We start from the raw sequence: 14,445 nt of genomic DNA on the forward strand, positions 1-14,445 counted from the left end.
AATGTCATTGGTCACGCGATCACGTCTTTCTTCTCGCGATCATGCACCGCGAGAAGAGTGAAAACAAGATGGCCGCGCCCGCGAGCAACCGCATGGGTAAGTTGGCGAGCCGCGACCACGCAGAAAATACCGTGAAGGGGCGGGTAAAAAACTTCCGCATCTTCGCGATATTTCCGCGTTTTTGCGGAGATTTTTAAAATTTTCGCGATAATTTGTGAAAGTCACTTGTGCAAAGTCCGCCCACCCCTAATAAAACGGAACATTTTTCGAAGGGTCTTTAACAGAAAAAACTGGCAGACGTTAAACTATTGACCTGTGCCGACATATTAAGTTTATCATCAAAAATAACTCCAAGATTCCTAACCTTCCTAACAGGGTGCGGACATTCCCCGGCCTCCGCCGGCCACCAGGAATTATTCCATAATGATGTTCCATTGCCGAACTCAATCACTTCTGTCTTTTCTGTATTAATCTTCAAAAAACTTAAACTCATCCAATTCATGATGTCCTTTAGACAGGAGTGAAAGCTGGCAGCTGTTATCTCCGGCCTATCCGACAGGGATATCACCAATTGTGAGTCGTCGGCATACTACACAAATGTGAAACCATGTTTCCTGACAAGTATTGCCAGTGGCTTCACATAGACGTTAAACAGCATCGGGGACAGAACTGATCCATGCGGAACACCACAGTGCAAGTTAAAACTGTCCTATTGTAAGCCGTCCCAACTCAGACTCTGTTTCCTATCCTCTAAAAAAGGAGGAAAGGAGGGCCAAAGCGTAATCCCCGATTCCTTTCTCCCGTAGTCGCCGCACCAACACCGTGTTATTCACGGTGTTGAATGCGGCTGACAAGTCAAGGAGAACAAGAGTTGCCCTGCCCCCTCTGAGGCTGCAATCAGAGCAGATTCAGTGGAATGTCTTGGCCGAAAACCATGGTAAACCCGAGATCGGACAATGGTTTTATGTTCGGTAGGCTCTAATGTGGTCTTCTTCAAAATTGGCGTGATGCACGCGGTCTTCCAGGCCGCAGGGTAAATCCCTGATGCCAGGACTTGGTTAATCAGGGAAGTAAGAGTCTCACTAATCCTCTCAGCGGCCAAGTGCATAATTGCGGTGAGGCAGGGGTCATTGGATGACCCAGATTTAATCGATTTTAAAAGGTTCATTACATCATCTGCAAGAAGGGGTTTGAAACAAGTTAACTTGGACTGCACTGTCTCAACCACAGGGGAAGATTGGTAGTTGGCTGCCTGAACATTTAATGGGTTGGCAAGGCTGTCATATATTTTTGGCCAAATATTCCCTACCTTTAAGCTCTAGAGATTGAACCTTTACCATTATTGTACACTGGTGGTCAAAAGACAGTTGCAGAAGAACGTTCTGCAGCTATCTCAGCGATAATGAACCTTCCTCAGCTACTGCACAGCTTCTTTGGGAGGCGGGAAAGGCCACAGTGAGGGGGCTCTGAAGCAAAACACAGCGATTCACAAACGGTTAGAGCAGGACAAGCAGACTAAGTTGGAGGGCGACATTCAGTCCCTGTTAGAGACTTACAGGAGGTGTCTCACCCTGGATCTCCTGAGCTGCATGGACCATGCTAAATATGAGTTGAATACCCATTTCACCTTTTAGGCAGAGTACGCCCAGCTTCGCCTGAAGTGGTGGCACTATGAACAAGGGTAGATTGTGGGCAGGTTGTTGGTCATGCAGCTGCACCAATTGGAGGCTAGTAGTGCCACTCTGTCTATCTGCAGAGAGAAGGAGGAACTCCTGATGCACCTCTGGAAAACACAGAGGTGTTTGCATGCTTCCTTGGTGCGGTTTATTACTCAGAGGCTCTCACTGGTCAGATCTTGGAGTGGGATTTTTTCTGGGCTGTCCAATTGCCCACAATGTCGGAGGCAGGCCATCAACTCTAGAGGGCGAGATAACAGTGGATGAGATAATCATCCTTGATGAGTTTTATTAGATCAATAAGGGTCCAGTGGTCCCTCCACTCTACGAACTAAAGAGGTGGAGGACCCCGATGCCCAACACTCAGAATATAACAAAGCGTTCAATATTCTCATTTTGAAACCCAAAAAAGGCATTCCTATTTGAGCGAGCTTCTGTCCCATTTGGCTTCTCAATTCAGACATGAAGGTGCTTTTGAAGGTCCAAGCAACTCTTCTCAAGTAGGTTATTCTGAATCTTATCCTTGACTCCCAAGTGGGTTCCATGCCCAATCGGTTCAATCTCAACCACATGCGCCTCCTGGCTAACATACTTTGGCATGTCCATGATGATAGGGACAACAAATATCTCCTGTCTTTGGATGCCAAGAAGGCTTTTGACAGGGTGGAGTGGGGATACTTATTCCGCACACTAGACAGGGCAGGCATGGGTCACAAAGTCTTGACCAAAGTCAAGTGGCTTTACACTTCCCCCACTGCACAGGTCGATTGCAGTGGCCTATTTTGTCTGGGACAAGGCAGGGGTGTCCTTTATCCCCTCTCCTGTTTTCCTTGGCATTGGAACCCTTACCAGCCACCATTTATTGATCTTGAGGGATTCAGGGTCTTCGGTTCTGCATCATATCTCCTTGATTAATGATTTTCTGATTTTTCAAGACTGATGTACAAGATTAAGTGGACCAAGAGTGGGGCACTCCCATTGACACTTTGTATGCTCCGACACTTTTTGACAACATATGGCTTCACCTGGATACCAAAGGTTTTGAAACATTTGTGCCTCCTGATCAACTGAGGTCTCTCTAATGTGGTGCAGGATAATATCCAGCTGTTTATAGACCACATGGAGCAGGGCTTCGCTCAGTGGTCTGCTGTGCAGGTCTCCCTGTGGGGGATAGTCCAAATGGTAAAGATGGTCACATCTCCCTGGTTCAATTATGTTATTGGCATGCTGCCTCTTCAGATCTTGGCTACACAGCTCTGCGCCATTACCTAATGTATCAAGTTGCTTGTGTGGGTGGGCAGGAAGCCTCAACTAAAGTTCTCGAGGCTGCATGCCGATACAAGGGCTGGACTACTCTTCCTTCCAGATATGCACCTGTACTATCTTGTGCACCATTTTTCTCAGCTGGTGTACCTCCTGGCCCCAGGGAGTCCCTTTCACAGTGGCCCTCCTGCGAACGCACCATGGCACATGCCCCCAACGGTCCCGGGCTCCTATACAATACACTGGAGGCAGGGTCCCCACACTGTCCCCGACTCTGCGGGAAACTTAGGCGATGTGGAAAGAGGTGCATCGGTTCCTGGGAGCTCATCCCGTGGTCCACTATGGGACTCTGCTGTGGTATAATGCGGGCATTTTGGTTGCCTGGCACCCATTTACATGGAACATAAGATGCCTTTGCACACGTCAGCAAGTCAATTATGTAAGTACATATAGTAGTGGAGAGATCACAAGTACAAGAAACACTTAATAAGTCCGATAAGGTGAATATTTCTTGATTTAATATGGTTCCGTTGCCCACCCAACACGTGTTTCGTCCGGGTATGAACCCACGACTTCTTCAGGGCTACAAAAACATATAAGGGTACAATGTAGATATGGTTGTAATCTCAACATACAAAGGTTATTTACAACATAAGGAACACCAGACACCGCGACTGTGAGTCTATAGATAAAACACCCATGAAATGGAAAATCTGTTAAAAGGATCCAAAGAAAGAGACGGCACCTGTAAAGGATAGTAGAACCTAACATGTGATACCATAAAATAGGTGCATGACAGAATAGTGCAGAAAAGACCCATAATCAAAGGCAATACAACGAAGATCCTATACAGGCTTGCACAGTGTAAATTATACATCAAGAATGGATGAATCAATCTAACAGTGGAGGTAAGGTCCTAACGGACCTTAGTACATTTAAGGCTATCAGTATTCAAAGCATTTTGGTTGAAGAAAATGTCGGACCCAGTAAACATCTAACTAATAAGAACAAGGAAACATAGACTACTTGTGGTAAGGATCCAATAGGATCAAATCCCCAGAACGTACAAAAGGTAGGAGAAAGAGGGAAAGAACAGAACAGTCAGTAGAAAAAGGGTGAAGTGAACTTCAATCCGATCGTGCCTAAGGGTGAACAAAACAGAACCAAACAATCTTACCTAATAAGCGAACAGGAAAAAGGTAACTGATCTACAATAATAAGCAAAATAGTGAGCTAGATTAGTCACACAATTGGCATCTACACGTGTCAGGGTAAAAGTTATTTGTCATATGAAAGTGAACAGCTCACCTCTCCGCCGGTTATAATTCCGTCCCGGCTGCGCGGGAAAAAAGGGAGTGATGGACACTTGATGAGTGTGAAACCGGGGGAGTACCCCTTCAGAGTAAGGACCTACGAGAAAAGTGACAAGACGACGTCAGCACTGCGAGAGAAGCTCCATGGTGCCCGACCACACGTTCGAATTATAGAACAGCAAAAATAGGTCTAAAGTTCCAAGGTTCTTAAGGATCTAACAGAAACAAAAGTATATAGGTCCTGCTAATGTGGACATAGTTGATAAACTCCGAAGTCATGATAAGAATAAGCTAAGTAAATGTTATGCACCACGTTAATCAAAAGACCACTAATAGGAGCCCCAGAAGTAGGAAAAACCTATTCAATGGCGTCGGTAAAAAAGTAGCATAAATCTCACACTCTCCCGATCCCTGCCTCGGTAAGGCGTAACCAAGAGGAATCCAAATAAACAATTATTAAAACGAGTGCCACGTCCCTATCCCTGATGATGACGAGTAAAACCAATGTAAGGCCATTCTTACCTTCAAGAAGAGTACGCCACAAAGTAAGTGGTATTCAAATTCGTAAGTGAACCGGAAGTGACAAAAACTGACGTTATAACGTCAGTCAAAAGCGGACAACTGGACCGCAGAGCGCAGAAATGCTAACAAATCCCGGAATTAATAGAAGAAATACCTCAATATCTTTAATAACTAGGGTAACTAAGTAGAACTAAAACTATAGAGTCAGATACGAGTACTGTTGCTCCAACTCTAAAATTCCAATCTTTCACGAGAATAAAAATGGACTTAATGGTATAGGGTGCATTATAATACAAGGTAAAACTGCTCCTGAGTAAGAGCCATAAGTCCATAAATCCAAATTTATATGTCCAAACATCCCCTGACAATTGGCGTACCCTTAATCCAGGATCGGGTTGAAAGCCCGCTGGTACCAACCGATCGGCACAATTCAAGGGTGAGATGCCATAGAAAAAACGTACAACAGCTCATGAGTAAGAGCCAAAATTAGTTTTGTTTCTTTGTAAAAAACGGTTTGGAGTCCTAACCATACTTTTAGGTTACGCTCATGATATTAATGAGCCTTGACGGGCTTTCTCTGTCTGATCAGTACATGTCGGTTTGCCTCGGAATACTGGTGTTTCTATTCCGATCCCAAGCTTCTTGCTGTTTTCTATTGATCTATTTTCCTTTTTCCTCTTTGCTCATCCTTTTTATGCCTTGGAGGGCATTTTCTCTTCCCAGATGGTTGATACCACCTGGTTCTCAATCCGATCATGCACTGTGGGTAACGCCCCTAGTTTGGAGTTTGTACTTAATAGTTTTATATTACTAATTTTGGCTCTTACTCAGGAGCAGTTTTACCTTGTATTATAATGCACCCTATACCATTAAGTCCATTTTTATTCTTGTGATAGATTGGAATTTTAGAGTTGGAGCAACAGTACTCGTATCTGACTCTATCGTTTTAGTTCTACTTAGTTACCCTAGTTATTAAAGATATTGAGGTATTACTTCTATTAATTCCGGGATTTGTTAGCATTTCTGCGCTCTGCGGTCTAGTTGTCCGCTTTTGACTGATGTTATAACGTCAGTTTTTGTCACTTCCGGTTCACTTACGAATTTGAATCACACTTACTTTGTGGCGTACTCGTCTTGAAGATAAGAATGGCCTTACATTGGTTTTACTCGTCATCATCAGGGATAGGGACGTGGCACTCGTTTTAATAATTGTTCATTTGGATTCTTCTTGGTTACGCCTTACCGAGGCGGGGATCGGGAGAGTGTGAGATTTATGCTACTTTGTTACCGACGCCATTGAATAGGTTTTTCCTACTTCTGGGGCTCATATTAGTGGTCTTTTGATTAACATGGTGCATTACATTTACTTAGCTCATTCTTATCATGACTTCGGAGTTTATCAACTATGTCCACATTAGCAGGACTTATATACTTTTGTTTCTGTTAGATCCTTAAGAACCTTGGAACTTTAGACCCGTTTTTGCTGTTCTATATTTCGAACGTGTGGTCGGGCACAATGGAGCTTCTCTCGCAGTGCTGACGTCGTCTTGTCACTATTCTCGTAGGTCCTTACTCTGAAGGGGTACTCCCCCGGTTTCACACTCATCAAGTCTCCATCACTCACTTTTTCCCGCGAAGCCGGGACGGAATTATATCCGGCGGAGAGGTGAGCTGGTCACTTTCATATGACAAATAACTTTTACCCTGACACGTGTAGATGCCAATTGTGTGACTAATCTAGCTCACTATTTTGCTTATTATAGTAGATCAGTTACCTTTTTCCTGTTCGCCTATTAGGTAAGATTGTTTGGTTCTGTTTTGTTTACCCTTAGGCACGATCGGATTGAAGTTCACTTCACCCTTTTTCTACTGACTGTTCTGTTCTTTCCCTCTTTCACCTACCTTTTTTACGTTCTGTGGAGGTGATCCTATTGGATCCTTACCACAAGTAGTCTATGTGTCCTTGTTCTTATTAGTTAGATGTTTACTGGGTCAGACATTTTCTTCAACCAATATGCTTTGAATACTGATAGCCTTAAATGTACCAAGGTCCGTTATGACCTTACCTCCACTATTAGATTGATTCATCCATTCTTGATGTATAATTTACACTGTGCAAGCCTGTATAGGATCTTCGTTGTATTGCCTTTGATTATGGGTCTTTTTTGCACTATTCTGTCATGCACCTATTTTATGGTATCACATGTTAGGGTCTACTATCCTTTACAGGTGCCGTCTCTTTCTTTGGATCCTTTTAATAGATTTTCCATTTCATGGGTGTTTTATCTATATACTCACAGTCGCGGTGTCTGGTGTTCCTTACGTTGTAAACAACCATTGTATGTTGAGATTACAAACATATCTACATTGTACCCTTATATGTTTTTGTAGCCCTGAAGAAGTCGTGGGTTCATACCCGGACGAAACACGTGTTGGCTGGGCAACGGAACCATATTAAACCAAGAAATATTCCCCTTATCGGACTTATTAAGTGTTTCTTGTACTTGTGCTCTCTCCACTACTATATGTACTTACATAATTGACTTGCTGACGTGTGCAAAGGCATCTTATGTTCTACTGCTTTTGACCTTGGTCTACTTGAGGGGTTTAGGGTTTGTTTCCCCTCGCCCTTTTTGCACCGTTATATTTTCACTTTTAGACTAAAACGTACACACCAGTGGGCGCCACTGCATACCAGAAACCTGAAACCCTTCGCAATTATTTCTCATGAACCCATTTACATGGACACTGTTGCTGAATGGTGTATTAGGTCAGCGGGGGACCTACTGGAAGGCAAATCATTTAATTCCTTTGAGGGGCTTAAATCAATATTCCACCTACCCAGTCACAGCTCTGGCATTACTGGCAGTTGAAATGCTGCCTCCGTGGACTTCCCTATCCACCTTCCCATCTCCCTAGTGCTAGATTACCTCAGGCTGTGGGGTCTCTCTAGCAGGAGTCTCTCTAATTGTTGACAGTATTTACTCTCAGGACACAGCCGCCTCATCTCTGGTCTTCTGGCAGAAGTCTTTTTTACACAAGAGAGAATGAGAGAGAAGCAGATCAGTTGCAATCTCCCAAGTACAGTCTTATCACATATAAGCAACTGCTGCCATTCAAATTCCCAGAATGAATTTAGGCCTCTTATAGAAGAAAGGGGAACAAGGAACCAGGGTTCTATCTGGATCTGAAGGTTTCCCTCCGCTATTTCTTTGGTCCATGGGGTATCCAAAGATATTGGACCAGACACCTCATTCACTTATCGTGACATGCTTCATCAGAACCCTACTGGCAGAAGTGTCTGATGGTTATGATTAATTTGTAAAGCACAGCAATACCCTGAAGTGTCTAGGTGCTACCCTATAACACATGCAGAATTGACTTACGGGAGTTAAAGGTATGCCTGAAAAAGCCACGTTTTTAGATCCTTTCTGAACTTTAGTAGATTTGTTTCTTTCTTAAGAGAGGTTGGTACAGAGTTTCACAGTTTTGCTGTTGTGGTGGTAAAACTCTTACTCCTTTTTTACTCTAAGGACAATCAAGTTCCCAAGCTCGGTTGACCTAAGGGGCTTTGCAGGGAGTAAAGGTTTTTGATGATTTGATAGCTGAGTTGGGCCCAGATTATTCAGTGATTTAAAAAGCAATGCAGAGAGATTTATTCTGAATCTGCTTTACTACCGGTAACCAGTGGAGCTGAGACAGAGCTGTGTGTTACAGAGTCAAATTTGGGGATTCCCAGGAGTACCTTGGCTGCAGCATTCTGTACTTTCTGCAATTTTTGTATGCTGTGTTTTGTTGCACTGGTGAGCAGAGCATTGCCGTAGTCCAGTTTGACTGGGTGCTGAATATCCAGATGAGGAATGAAGGGAGGTCTTAGATTGTTATGATCAATCTCTCATGGAAGTGCGTCTGAAGTTTTCCTACTTCAAGATTTTCCATATTTGGTACTGGATATCGTATAAACTGTAAAGACTGCTGTCTACTAATAGCTATTGGCGCTGCTCCTCTGCTGCATGTAACTTATCTTTACATGTGTAGATGATGTGCCCTCATATTGGCAACAATGGCTGATGGACAACCCTCATGGTGGCCTAGATATGCATCCTCTAACATTGGCGTTCTCCCTAGGTGCCCACTTCCTAGGAATAGTATATAGAATTTTACCACTTGGCCACACATGAGAGGCGTAGGTATAAGCTTCAGGATCGCTTGTCTGTATTTGCGTTGATGTGGGGCCAATGCCTACTGTTATAAAGATGACCAAAAGGCAGGTAAGTAAGAACTCTTCTTTAATGGTCATACACCACCACAGGATCCAGCCTAGTCAGAGGAAGGGTGCAATGGAATGTTGGTGACAGGGAGAGGGAAGAACCAAGGGAGGAGGAAGGAGGGGGGGGGAAAGGAATGTACCAAGTAGGCGATTACAACACACCTCCCTGCATAGGGCAAAGAGAGACATAGCAGATATAACAAGCAGCGAAAGGTCACTGCAGAACATGTAAGCAGTAGAACAAAAAAGCTAGGTAAAGAACCACAAGGAACATTTGACAATAATTCTCATTTAACACAGTAGTCTCTGGTCCATACAGGTGAGCTCCTTGCTCTCATAGACCTTCTGTGACTGAGGGTTTGCAACTCTGTCTCCGGGTCACTTCCGTTGTCCAAGTCACCCCCTTGTCAATGAGGAATGATTCTGTCCATGCTCCATGTTTGGCCATTGTCGAGATGGACTACATTCCTACCCACACTAGTTATTTTGTAAGGATCCGAAAATCTTGACGCTTCTTTCCTGCGTGCTTTAGGTAAATCCACCCGGACCCAATCACCTTCTTTGAACATTTGTGTTTTTACATGTTTGGTCTGGTCATACCTGACTTTGTATTTAGCTTGGTGTTCCTCCACTTTCCTTGAGATTTCACCTCTGTTTACTACACCGGCGTCCTTCCTTGGCCCTACCGGTGGAGTTAATTTGGTCTTCGGGATCCTTCCTTTGAGAGAGGTGAACGGAGAAACGCCAGTCACACTGTTTGGAGAAGTGCGATATGCCCATACTGTTTCCACTAACGCTGAACTTGCTGGTGTCCCCATTACTTCTGCTCTCTGCAAACACTCTTTGAACAGCCGGTTGATCCTTTCCACTAACCCGTTAGCACGGGGACAGTACAAAGCAGATTTGAGGTGAGTGATGCCCCGGTGATACAGAAATTCTTTCATCTTGTCCGAAGTGAACTGTACTCCATTGTCTGTTATAAGAGTATCAGGTAACCCTTCCTCAAAGAACACACTTTCTAAGAATTGTATGAGGACTCTTGTGTCTATCTGCTGGACACATTTGTAGACCAACCACCTTGAGTGATAGTCCACTAGCACCAGAATGAACCGTTCCTTTAATGTTCTTAGGTTGAGGGGACCCATGATGTCCAAGGCTAACTTTGACCATGGTCGATTAGGCACTTCGACAGGTGACAGGGGGGGCTTGCGGGTCTGGTGAATTTTGTCACTCCGGCTACAGTCTACACAATTTCTCACCACCTGTTCCGTCATGGCGTCCATACCTGGCCACCAATATTCCAGTCTGATTTTATTCTTGGTTAGGCTTCGCCCTAAGTGTCCTGCATGCGCAAGCCCCACAATCTTTTCTCGCAGGTTCTCCGGTGGAATCACTTTCTCCCCTCTGCAAACTACATTGCCTTGTATATTGAGTTCTACTCTGACATCCCAGAATTTACTTAAACTGATAGGAATATCATTCTTGTTTTCCGGCCAACCATTCTTGATGAACTCTTTAATTGAACACATCTCTGCATCATTTTGCATACTGTCATTCCATTCTTCTTTTTTTAGGCATGTGAGTTGCAAAATCACATCATCACATTCACAGCTAACAGGAGTACTTTCTCCCTCTGAGGGAGACCGTGACAGAAAGTCAGCAACCGTGTTTTGATGACCTGGCATATATCTCACACAAAAATTGTATCCTTCCAGTCCCAAAATCCATCTAGCAATTCTGGGAGTGGTTTTGTTAGCCCCTTTGGTGGTGAAAGCAAACATCAGTGGTTTGTGGTCCGTCTTTACAGTAAAAGGGATACCCCACAAAAAGAAGCGGAAGTGTTTGATCGCCCAGAAACAAGCTAGTGCTTCTTTCTCCACCACTGAGTAGTTGATTTCTGCCCCCTTAAGAGCTCGAGATGCAAAGGCCACAATGTGTTCCTTGCCTTCCCCCATTTGGGTGAGACTGGCCCCCAACCCTTTATTGCTTGCATCAGTGCAAAGGATTGTGGTTTTGTTCGGGTCAAACCTACCCAGGGATGGTGCAGAAATTATGCTTTCTTTGACAAGATCAAAGGCCTTCTGACAGGCATCGGACCACACATACAAGGTTCTGGATTTGAGTAAGTTACGTAAAGGTTCCACTATTGAGGAATAGTTCCTCACAAATTTTGAATAGTATTCGGAAAGGCCCAAAAATGATTTAAGGTCTTGAACACCTTTAGGGGCCTCAGTGTCCCTAATCGCCTTAACTAGGTCTATTTTGGGTTTGATCCCATCTTGAGAGATGGTGTGTCCTAGATACTCAACCGATCCCACCCCTATACGACATTTCTCCTTTTTTAGAGTGAGCCCTGATTTTTCCAAGTTGGACAAGACCATCCTGAGGGTGACGTTATGCTCGTTTAAGTCCTTCCCGTAGATTAATATGTCATCTTGAAAACAGAGTGTTCTGGGAAGGTCTTTCAAGACATGCTGCATGATCCTCTGGAAGGCGGCCGCAGCAGAAGCCAACCCAAAAGGCATGCAACGGAATTGGAAGGCTCCTAGGGGTGTCACAAAGGAGGTGAGATGTCGTGAGTTGGGATGAAGCTCCACCTGGTGATAGGCAGAGGATAAGTCGAGAACGCTGAAACAACTCGCACCATTAATGAGGGTAAGCACCTCATGAATGCGTGGAAGGGGGTGCCTGTCTACCCATATGTTTTGGTTAAGGTCCCTGAGGTCCACACAGAGCCTGATGTCCTTACTGGTAGCCTTGGTGGTAAGAACAATGGGGGCCAACCACTGTGAACACTCTATGGGTTCGATCACCCCCAACGACAGCAATCTGTCTAGCTCATTTTGAAGAGGCACGTGCATTAAATGTGGTATGGGTCTGGCTTTGTGTGCTACCGGTTTGGCATTGGATTTCAATTTGATGGAATGCTGATAATTCTTGAGTAATCCTAGGTCATCAGAAAACACTTTGGGGAAATCATTGCAAACATCCATCCCTCCCACCGTGGGATCCACTAAGAGGACTTGGTCGGGACTGTTGGGGTCTAACTTAATCCCGAGTTCCCTCTGGTGTTTCCATCCCAACAAGTTGGACCCCTTCTGGGTAATGTATATCTTGCCCACCGTGTTCCTTCCTTTGAACCCTATTTCCTTAGTGGTCATGCCTAATAGGGGTATGGGGTCCCCATTGTAGCCTCCTGGTTGTATGTCCGGAGGTTGTACAGTTTCTTCCCATGAGGGAAACAGTTGAGAAAACATGGTGGCATCAACCAGGGTGTAAGGGGAACATGAATCAGCAAAGACCGTTAGGGTTTTGTTATCCAGGGTAATGTTGCAAGATGGGAATTTATCGGTATTGTTTTTGTCTTTAAGTTGAAAAATTAACTTGGGATCAGGAAATAATTGTGGCTCAATCTCCAACACCGCTTTAGAGCGCTGATCATGACATACCCTGGACAAATGTCCATTTTTCCCACATTTGTGGCAGACAACAGAACGTGCTTGGCAAATCGGGTTATTGGCTAAGTGCGTAGGGCTCCCACATCTATAACACTTGAATTTATTTCCCTGAAGTGGGGTGTTAGCTATCTTACTTTTGTGATCTTTGCTTATGGCATTGACCTCCATGGTTTTGCCCCCTTCACCTTTCATTTCAACCATACAATCTGCCGTGTGCTCAATCCCTACCGCTATATCTATGGCTTCCTTGAGGTTAGGATTGGCCACAAGCAGCCTCTCTTGAATCTTATGATTGTTGGTGCACCTGACCAACTGGTCTCTAATCAGGGAATCCTGAAGGGATTCAAACTCACATGTGTTCGCTAAACCCTTTAAGGCTGCAATAAACGGTTTAACCTTCTCATTTTTTCCCTGTGTTCTTGAGAAGAATTTGTGTCTCTCTAACACTACGTTTATTTTCTTACTAAAATGTTTTTGTAGTTTATTTACTGCCACCATATACACATTCTCATCGTCATCACTGTCACTTCCACCCTCTGCATTAGTGGAGATGTCATCATACACTTTACGTCCCTCAATACCCAAATTGTGTAACAGGGTGTGTAATTTACGTAAATGGGAAAATTTCTCCTCCCCTATAGCAATTAAATAGGACTCCAGTAACCCAAACCATTGTTTCCAAGGCAGAACTGGCTCTCCTGCCTCGTTAAGGAATGGTGGAGGCTGCGACATATTAGCGGCTGCCATTATGTACAAAGACTGGAAAGAGCACCCCACACAATGCAAAACGTTGCTAAGAATGCAGACAAGCAATCACAATTTCTACTTTTGCTTTACAACCCCCCACATGCACAACCCCCTTGTACACTGCAATACATGAATGAAGCAGTACATAAAATCCAAGGTATACGCTTGTACAGACAATATGAGGTATAAGAAACAAAATCACCAATGTGCAGTAACCATGACGTATAAGCAAAAGAATCACTAAACTCCGCAGTATATGATGGAAATCTCCTCAAAATGAAAAAATGACCCTTAGAGCGTGTGACAGCAACAATTCGCGAGGAGCAGCTGAGCCTGTCAGCGTGAGCAGACAAGCACGTCCTAAGAGGTATGACTGTGCCCAGCAGTGATTAACACAATGTGCAGCTGTGCCCGTCAGCGTGATATGATAGGCAGGGATCCCTTGAGCTGTGCCCATCAGCGAACGTAGGAAAAATTAGCCAGACAGTCAGTTAAATAGAAAAATTAGCTTGATAGAGGGTCCCACAACGTGGATGGAAAATGTACAAGCGCTGGAGACGATCTCCTCACAACCGGACTGAAAACTTGAACCACACTGCCACCCAGAGGCCAAAATCGGCAGCGCACCCTGAGCGCCTCAGCTGAGGAAAGTCAACATCGACGATCAGCTGAAGGCGTGCGAAATGGAATGCGCCGCTCATGTGAGGATGTTGGAAAGTGGCGCCGAGAGTAGATCACACAGGGAATGCCCCAGAGAAACTTCCAAGAAGCTGCCTTCCGACCGAAGAATAGAGCGACCACACAGCACCTCAGACAGCAGCCTGCCTCACTCCGGACAGCACTGAGGAGACAAAAGGGAGTCACCTGCCATATGGCCGAAGCGTCACCAGAGGGACAGATGACAATAGAAGCCTCGTCACTGAGGCGAAGGCGGACCAGCGCTGGAAGCGATCCTTCACCTCCAGGACCACAGACGGAGCCGCGGCAAGACGGGAGAAGCAGCGCTAAGAGGCCCACACACAGAGCAAGTGTCATAAGACCACGGAGGCGAAACGAACGTGGCACAGTTTAATCCTTCTCTCAGCCACAAGCATGCAGCAGCAAAATAGCTTAATAAAACGAAGGAGGTGGAAGCACCATTCTAAGCACAGCCTCAGTCTTACTTTGAAGCAGCAGAGCCTCCGTGGGCAGCAAGG

This window comes from Triturus cristatus, chromosome 7, assembly GCF_964204655.1.
Source record: "Triturus cristatus chromosome 7, aTriCri1.1, whole genome shotgun sequence".
NCBI lineage: Eukaryota > Metazoa > Chordata > Amphibia > Caudata > Salamandridae > Triturus > Triturus cristatus.